The sequence below is a fragment of the Mustela erminea genome, chromosome 19 (assembly GCF_009829155.1).
Source record: "Mustela erminea isolate mMusErm1 chromosome 19, mMusErm1.Pri, whole genome shotgun sequence".
Taxonomy (NCBI): domain Eukaryota; kingdom Metazoa; phylum Chordata; class Mammalia; order Carnivora; family Mustelidae; genus Mustela; species Mustela erminea.
Genome location: NC_045632.1, coordinates 26,076,462 through 26,084,399, shown reverse-complemented (window position 1 = coordinate 26,084,399; position 7,938 = coordinate 26,076,462). Strand labels below are relative to the sequence as shown.

Below are 7,938 nucleotides of genomic sequence, written 5' to 3'. Positions count from 1 at the left end.
ATAAGCAAAAATGGTAAGTTTATCACTTGCAAAATTTCTCTACAAGAAATACTGAAAAGAGTGCCTCAGGTTAAAATGAACAGACACTAGAAAGTAAATTGAGTCCATATGGAGAAATAAAGAGCATCAATAAAGTTAATTAAATAGTTAAATATAAATGGTGTTACAAGTGTATTTTTTGTTTGTAACTCCTTTTTTTTTCCTTGTCTGATTTAAAAAAAAAAACCAACTACATAAAACAAGAATTATGAATCTAGGTTGTGGGCAAACAATGTGCAAAGACATACTTTGTGACAATAACAGCATAAAGGAGTGAGTGGGGGAATAGAACTTATAGAGAAGCCATGATTTATATACTATTTAAATTAAGTTATCTTGATCAAAGTTAGATCATTATAAATTAAGACTATAAATGGTAATTTTCAGGTAAAATACTAAGAAAATAACTCAAAAATATATAATGGGGTGCTTGAGTGGAGGAACTCGTTAAGCATCTGACTCTTGGTTTAAGCTCAGATCATGATTTCAGGTCATGAAATCAAGGTCTAAGTTGGGCTTTATGCTGGACAGGGAGCTTTTTTGGATTCTCCCCACCCCCACCCCCTGACCTCCCAATCTCTCTTTCTCTAAAAAAGTAAATAAATAAAACTTCTTAAAAATACATAAAGAAATAAGGAAAGTTAAATGATACACTAAAAATCTATTTAACACAAAAGAAGACAGTAATTAAAAAAAAAAAAAAAAACAAAGAACAGGGTCGCCTGGGAGGCTCAGTCAGTTAAGTGTCTGCCTCAGGCTCAGGTCACTATCCCAGGGTCCTGAAATTGAGTCCCACATCACGCTCTTGCTCAGCCTCTGCAGGGAGCCTGGTTCTCCCTATCCTCCCTGTTTGTACTCTCTCTCATTCTTTCTCTAATTTTCTCTCTCTCAAATAAATAAAATTGATTTAAAAAAAAAAAAAGAAAAGAAAACAAAGGACAAAACAGACATGACAAAGAGAATACAAAAAGCAAAATGCTAGACATACATTTAGTAATTACATTAAATGTAAGTGAATCAAACTCTCCAATTAAAGGTAGAAAATGGCAGAATGGAATTAAAAATATGATCGAACTTTATGCTGCTTAAGAGACTCACTTTAGAAGCAAACAGGTCAAGAGTAAAGCACAGCTAAAGAAACAAATAGGTCAAAAATAAATCATGGCAAAAAACAAACCCTGAAAACAATAACAAAGAGAGTGACTATACATATATGAGATAAAATAGACTTTAGGACAAAAATTTTTACTGGGGACAAATAAGGATATTTCATAATGATAAAAAGATCAATCCACTTAGAAGATATAACAATTATAAACATGTAGTCAGAAAAATAAAGATGGTAGAGGAGTAAGAGACCTTAGTTTTGTCTGTTCCCAAGAATTCAGCTAGATAGCTATCAAATCATTCTGAACACCTGTGAACTCAAACAGAGATCTAGAAAAGAACTGTTGCAATTCTACAAATAGAAAACTGACCATTTTCTTCAAGAATGACAAGAGAGAAAAACTCACCTCAAAAAAGAGAAAAAGAGGTAGCACTAACTGCCAGGAACCTAATCAGTAGGCATATAATTAAAATGTCAGAAATACAGTTCAGAATAATGATTTTGAAGATACTAGCTGTGCTTGAAAAAAACATAGAAGACACTAGAGAATCCCTTTCTGGGAAAATAAAAGAGCTAAAATCTAATCAAGTCAAAATCAAAAGGTTATTGATGAACTGCTATAAAAATGGAGGTTCTAACTGCTAGGATAAATGAGGCAGAAGACAGATTAGTGATGCAGAAGACCAAATGATGGAGACTAAAGAAGCTGAGAAAAAGATAGATAAACAACTACTGGATCATGAAGGAAGAATTCAAGAGATAAGTGATACCATAAAGAGAAAAAAATATTAGAATAACTGAGATCCCAGAGGATGAAAGAGAGAGAAAGAAGGGCAGAAGCAATACTGGAGCCAATTATAGCTGAGAAATTCTCTAATCTGGGAAGGGAAATGGACATTCAAGTCCAAGAGGCAGAGAAAATCTCCCTCAAAAACAAAAAAATATATCAACACTGCAACGTATAATAGTGAAGCTTGCAAATTTCAGAGATAAACAGAAAGTCCTGAAAGCAGCTTGGGACAAGAACTCCATAACCTACAAGGATAGAAATATTAGATTGGCAGCTTACCAATCCATAGAGACCTGGCAGGACAGAAAGGACTAGCATGATATATTTGGGTGTTAAATGAAAAAGAAGCCAAGAATACTTTACCTGGAAAACCTGTCAGTCAGAATAGGAGAGATAAAAAGATCCCAGGACAAACAGAAACTAAAAGAATTGTGACCACTAAACCAGCTCTGCAGGAAGGAGATTCTGTAAGTAAAGAGAGAGCCTAAAGAGTAACATAGAGCAGAAAGGAACAGAGACAATATACAGAAATAGTGACTTTACCAGTAATACAATGACACTAAATTCATATCCTTCAATAGTTACTCTGAACATAAATGGGCTAAATGCCACAATCAAAAGACACAGGATATCAGATTGGAAAAAAAAACCCGACCCATCAATATCCTGTCTATAAGATACTCATTTTAGACACAATGACACCTCTATATTTAAACTGAGGGTGTGGAAAACCACTTATAAGGCTAATGGAACTCAAAAGAAAGCTGGGGTAGCAATCCTTATATCAAATTAGATTTTAAAACAACGACTATAATAAGAGATGAGGAAGGACACTATATCATAATTAAAGGGTCTGTCCCACAAGAAGATCTAACAATTGTAAATATTTATGCCCCTAACATGAGAGCAGCTAATTCTGTAAACCAATTAATAACAAAATTAAAGAAACACATTGATAATAATACAGTAATAGTAGGGGACTTTAACACCCCACTCACTACAATGGACAGATCATTTACACAGAAGATCAACAAGGAAACATAGGCTTTGAATGATGCACTGGACCAGATGGACTTCACAGACATATTCAGAGCATTCCATCCTAATGCAACAGAATACACACTCTTCTCCAATGCACATAGAACATTCTCCAGAATAGATTGCATACTAGGTCACAAATCTGGTCTCAACCAAAGGATTGGGATCATTCCCTGCATATTTTCTGACCATAATGCTTTGAAACTTGAACATAATCACAAGAGGAAATTTGGAAAGAACTCAGATACATGGAGGTTAAAGAGCTTCCTACAAAAGAATGAATGACCAACCAGAAAATTAAAGAAGAATTTTAAAAATTCATGGACACTAATGAAAATGAAAAAGCAACTTTTCAAAACCTTTGGGATGCAGCAAAGTAGGCCTAAAAGGGAAGTATATAGCAATACAAGCTTTTCTCAAGAAACAAGATAGGTCTCAAGTGCACAACCTAACACTTAAACGAGCTGGAGAAAGAACAACAAATAAAGCCTAAACCCAGCAGGAGAAGAGAAATAATAAAGATCAGAGCATAAATCAACGAAATAGAAACCAGTAGAAAAATAGAACAGTAGAACAGATCAACGAAACTAGGAGCTGTTCTTTGAAAGAATTAATAAGATTGATAAACCCCTGGCTAGACTTACCAAAAAGAAAAGAGAAAGGACCCAAATTAATAGTCATGAATGAAAGGGGAGAGATCACAACAAACACTGAAGAAATACAAACAATTATAAAAACATATTATGAGCAATTACATGCTAATAAATTAGGCAATCTGGAAGAAATAGATGCATTCTTAGAGACATATAAATTACCAAAACTGAACCTGGAAGAAATAGAAAACCTGAACAGACCCATAACCAGTAAGGAAATTGAAGTAATAATCAAAAATCTTCCAATAAACAAGAGTCTAGAGCCTGATGGCTTCCCAGGGGAATTCTACCAAACATTTAAAAAACAACTAATACTACTCTTCTGAAGCTGTTTCAAGAAGTAGAAATAGAGGGAAAACTTCCAAACTCATCTTATGAGGCCAACATTACCTTGATCGCAAAATCAGACAAAGACTCCACCAAAAAGGATAATCACAGGCCAATATCCTTGATGAACATAGATGGCAGAATTCTCACCAAGATACTAGCCAATAGGACCCAACAGTACATTAAAAGGATTATTCCCCATGACCAAGTGGGATTTATTCCTGGGCTGCAAGATTGGTTAAACATCTACAAATCAATGTGATATACTAATTAATAAAAAAAAGGACAAGAACAATATGATACTATCAATAGATGCTGAAAAATCATTTGACAAAATACAGCATACTTTCTTGATCAAAACTCTTCACAGTGTAGGGATGGAGGGTACATACCTCAATATCATAACAGCCATCTATGAAAAACCCACAGCAAATATCATTCTCAATGGGGAAAAACTGAGAATTTTCCCCCTAAGGTCAGGAACATGGCAGGGGGCTCCACTCTCACCACTTTTGGTCGACATAGTACTAGGAGTCCTAATTCAGCAATCAAACAACAAAAATAAATAAAAGGCATCAAAATCAGCAAAGAAGATGTCAAACTCTCACTCTGCAGATACGATATTTTAAACAGAAAACCCCAAAACTCTACTCCAAAACTGCTAAAACTCATACAGGAATTCAGCAGTTTCAGGATATAAAATCAATGCACAGAAATCAGTTGTATTTCTACAGAACAACAACAAGACAGAAGAAAAAGAAATGAAGAAGTCCATCCCATTTATAACTGCATCCCAAACCATAAGATACCTAGGAATAAATCTAACCAAAGAGGCAAAGAATCTGTACTAAGAAAACTAAAGAATACTCATGAAAGAAACTGAGGAAAACACAAAGAAATGGAAAAACGGGGTGCCTGGGCAGCTCAGATGGTTTAGTGCCTGCCTTCAGCTCAGGTCATGACCTGGGGATCCTGGTATCGAATCCTGAATTGGGCTTTCTGCTCAGTGGGGAGCCTGCTTCCCACTCTGTGTCTCTCTTTCTGTCCCTCATGAATAAATAAATAAAATCTTTAAAAAAAGAAAGAAAGAAATGGAGAAATATTCCATGGTCATGAATTAGAAGAACAAATATTGTGAAAATGTCTATGCTACCTAGAGCAATCTACACATTCAATGCAATCCCTATCAAAATATCACCAACTTTTTTCAAAGAAATGGAACAAATAATCCTAAAATTTGTATGGAACCAGAACAGACACCAAATAGCCAGAGAAGTGTTGATAAAGAAAGCCAAACCTGGCGGCATCACAATTCCAGACTTTAAGACTTGTTACAAAGTTGTAATCACCAAGACAGCATGGTACTGGCACAAAAACAGACACATGGATCAATTAAACAGAATAGAGAACCCCGAAATGGACCCTCAACTCTATGGCCAATTAATCTTCGACAAAGCAGGAAAGAATGTCCAATGGAAAAAAGACAGTCTCTTCAACAAATGGTGTTGGGAAAATTGGACAGCCACATGCAGAAGAATGAAACTGCACCATTTCCTTATACCACACACAAAAACAGACTCAAAAATGGATGAAAGAATAAATGTAAGACAGGAATCCGTTAAAACACTTGAGAGGAACACAGGCCGCAACCCCTTTGACCTCAGCTGCAGCAACTTCTTCCTAGAAAGATCACCAAAGGCAAAAAAAGCAAGGGCAAAAATGAACTATTGGGACTTTATCAAGATACAAAGCTCATGACTTGAGCAGAAGGCAGTTGCTTACCCAGGTGCCTAGGGGTGGTTTCTACTTTATGAGGATTATGAATACTACTACTAATTTCCTTCAATTTCATATAGTTTCCTATGTACAAGTCTTACATATTTTTTGTTAACATATTTCTAAGTATCTTATTCTTTTTTATGCTATTGTAAATAGGTTTGTTTCTTAATTTTATGCTCAGATCGTTCACTGAAAATACAGTTGACTTTTGAATAATATGGGAGTTAGGTATGCTAAGCTTGTTGCCCACCCAAAAATCTATGTATAAATTGGACTCCCCCAAAACTTAACTACTGATAGCTTACTGTTGACAGGAAGTGCTACCAATGACATAGAGTCAATTAGCTCAGGGTCCTGGGATGGAGTCCCAGATTGGTCTCCCTGCTCAATGGAAAGTCTGCTTCTCCCTCTCCCTGTGCCCCTTCTCCCTGCACATGTGTGCTCTCGCTCTCTCTGTCTCTCAAATAAATAAACTAAAATCTTAAAAAAAAAAAAAAAAAAGAAAGAAACTACCCCAATATCCATCAACTGATGACTGAATAAACAAACAGTGGTATATACATGCAATTGATTGTTATTTGGCCATAAAAAGGAATGAAGTGCTGATGGAGCTACAACATAAATGAATCTTTTTTTTTTTCTTTCTTTCTCAAAGATTTTATTAAAGGTCTTTGCGGATTGAAATCCAGTCTCCAGATCCAGCTGCCGGAGAGACCCTGTTAGGCTGTGGGTACTGGCTGTGGCATAGCAGGAGGCTCTGGCTTCCCACCTTTCTGTTCCGAGATGAGGGTGGTGGGCAGTATCTCATCTTTGGGTTCCACAATGCTCACATGATCCGACAGGGGCTTCTTAGGGCCAATCTTACCACTTGGGTCGCAAGGAAGCATGATCTTCACTTTGATGCCAGGCACACCCTGTCTGAGCAGCACAGGGCGCACAGCCATATCAACGTAGTAGTTAACAGGGTCCCCACTGTGAATCATCAGGCCATCCACAAACTTCATGGATTTAGCCCTCTGTCCTCGGAGTTTCCCAGATACCACGACCTCTCAGCCTTTGGCCCCGCTCTCCATGATGAACCGCAGCACACCATAGCAGGCCCTCCGCACAGCAAGGCCTCCTAGGAGTTTGTAACGCAGAGACTCTGCCTAGGCAATAGCACACTGACCTCTTGTAGCCACCTTTTCAGCATAAAGCTCTACACTGCCCTCGGGGAAACCAAACCTCTTCTGAACCACAGCAGTTAATTCTCGGATCCGGCGGCCCTTCTCACCAAGAACATTCTGTGTCCTGGTGGCCAAGATAATGATTTCTGTCCTGGTTGGTGTAACTCGGACCTCAACCCCGGAGTAGCCATCTTCAGCCAGCTCCCAAGTGAGGAACTCGTTCCGTTCAGCTTTGAAGATGCCATCAGGGACAAACTTCCTCTTCTTCGAAATCTGCACCACCATCTTGCCGCCGCGCGCCCCGGATAAATGAATCTTGAAAACACTTTGCTAAGTAAAAATAACCAACAACAAAGGCCATATATTATATTCTACCTATGTGAACTGTTCAGATAAGGCAAATCCATGAAACAGAATGTAGATTAATGGTTGCATGGGCTGAAGGGATAGGAAGTTTGAGGGGGTAAAAAAAAAAATAGGGTTTCTTTTTGGGGTGATAAATGTGATAACTGATTAGAGCAGTGGTTACACAGCTCTTTGGACATATTAAAAAAATGCTGAGTTGTACACTTCAAATGGTATATAAATTGTATGGTATATAAATTATATCTCAGTAAGGCTGTTACCAAAATAAAACAAGTAAATGAACAATGGTCTAAGTTATCAAAAACAAGGAAATTCTGAGGAATTATTATAGTTAAGAGGAGCCTAAAGATACATGATGACTAAATATAATAAGGTATTCTGGATGGGATCTAGGTGTTGTTATACTCATATTTGACTTTAAAGCAAAAACTGTAATAAAAGACAAGGAAGGCCATTACGTAATGATAAAGAGATCAATCCAGCAAGAAGACATAATATTTATAAATATACAAGCACCAACAGAAGAGCACCAAAATATATAATGTAGATATTTAAAGACCTAAAGGGAGAAATTGACAGTGATACAATAATAATAGGGGACCTGAATACCCACTCACATCAATGGATAGACCATCTAGACAGAAAGTCAATAAGGAAATATCCACCTTAAAC

The 7,938-nt window shown here is 36.9% G+C and overlaps 1 pseudogene; it reads right to left on the bottom strand.

The window, feature by feature from the left end:
- Positions 1–6,367: 6,367 nt before the first annotated feature.
- On the bottom strand, positions 6,368–7,200 carry LOC116579933 (annotated as a pseudogene).
- Positions 7,201–7,938: the final 738 nt, after the last annotated feature.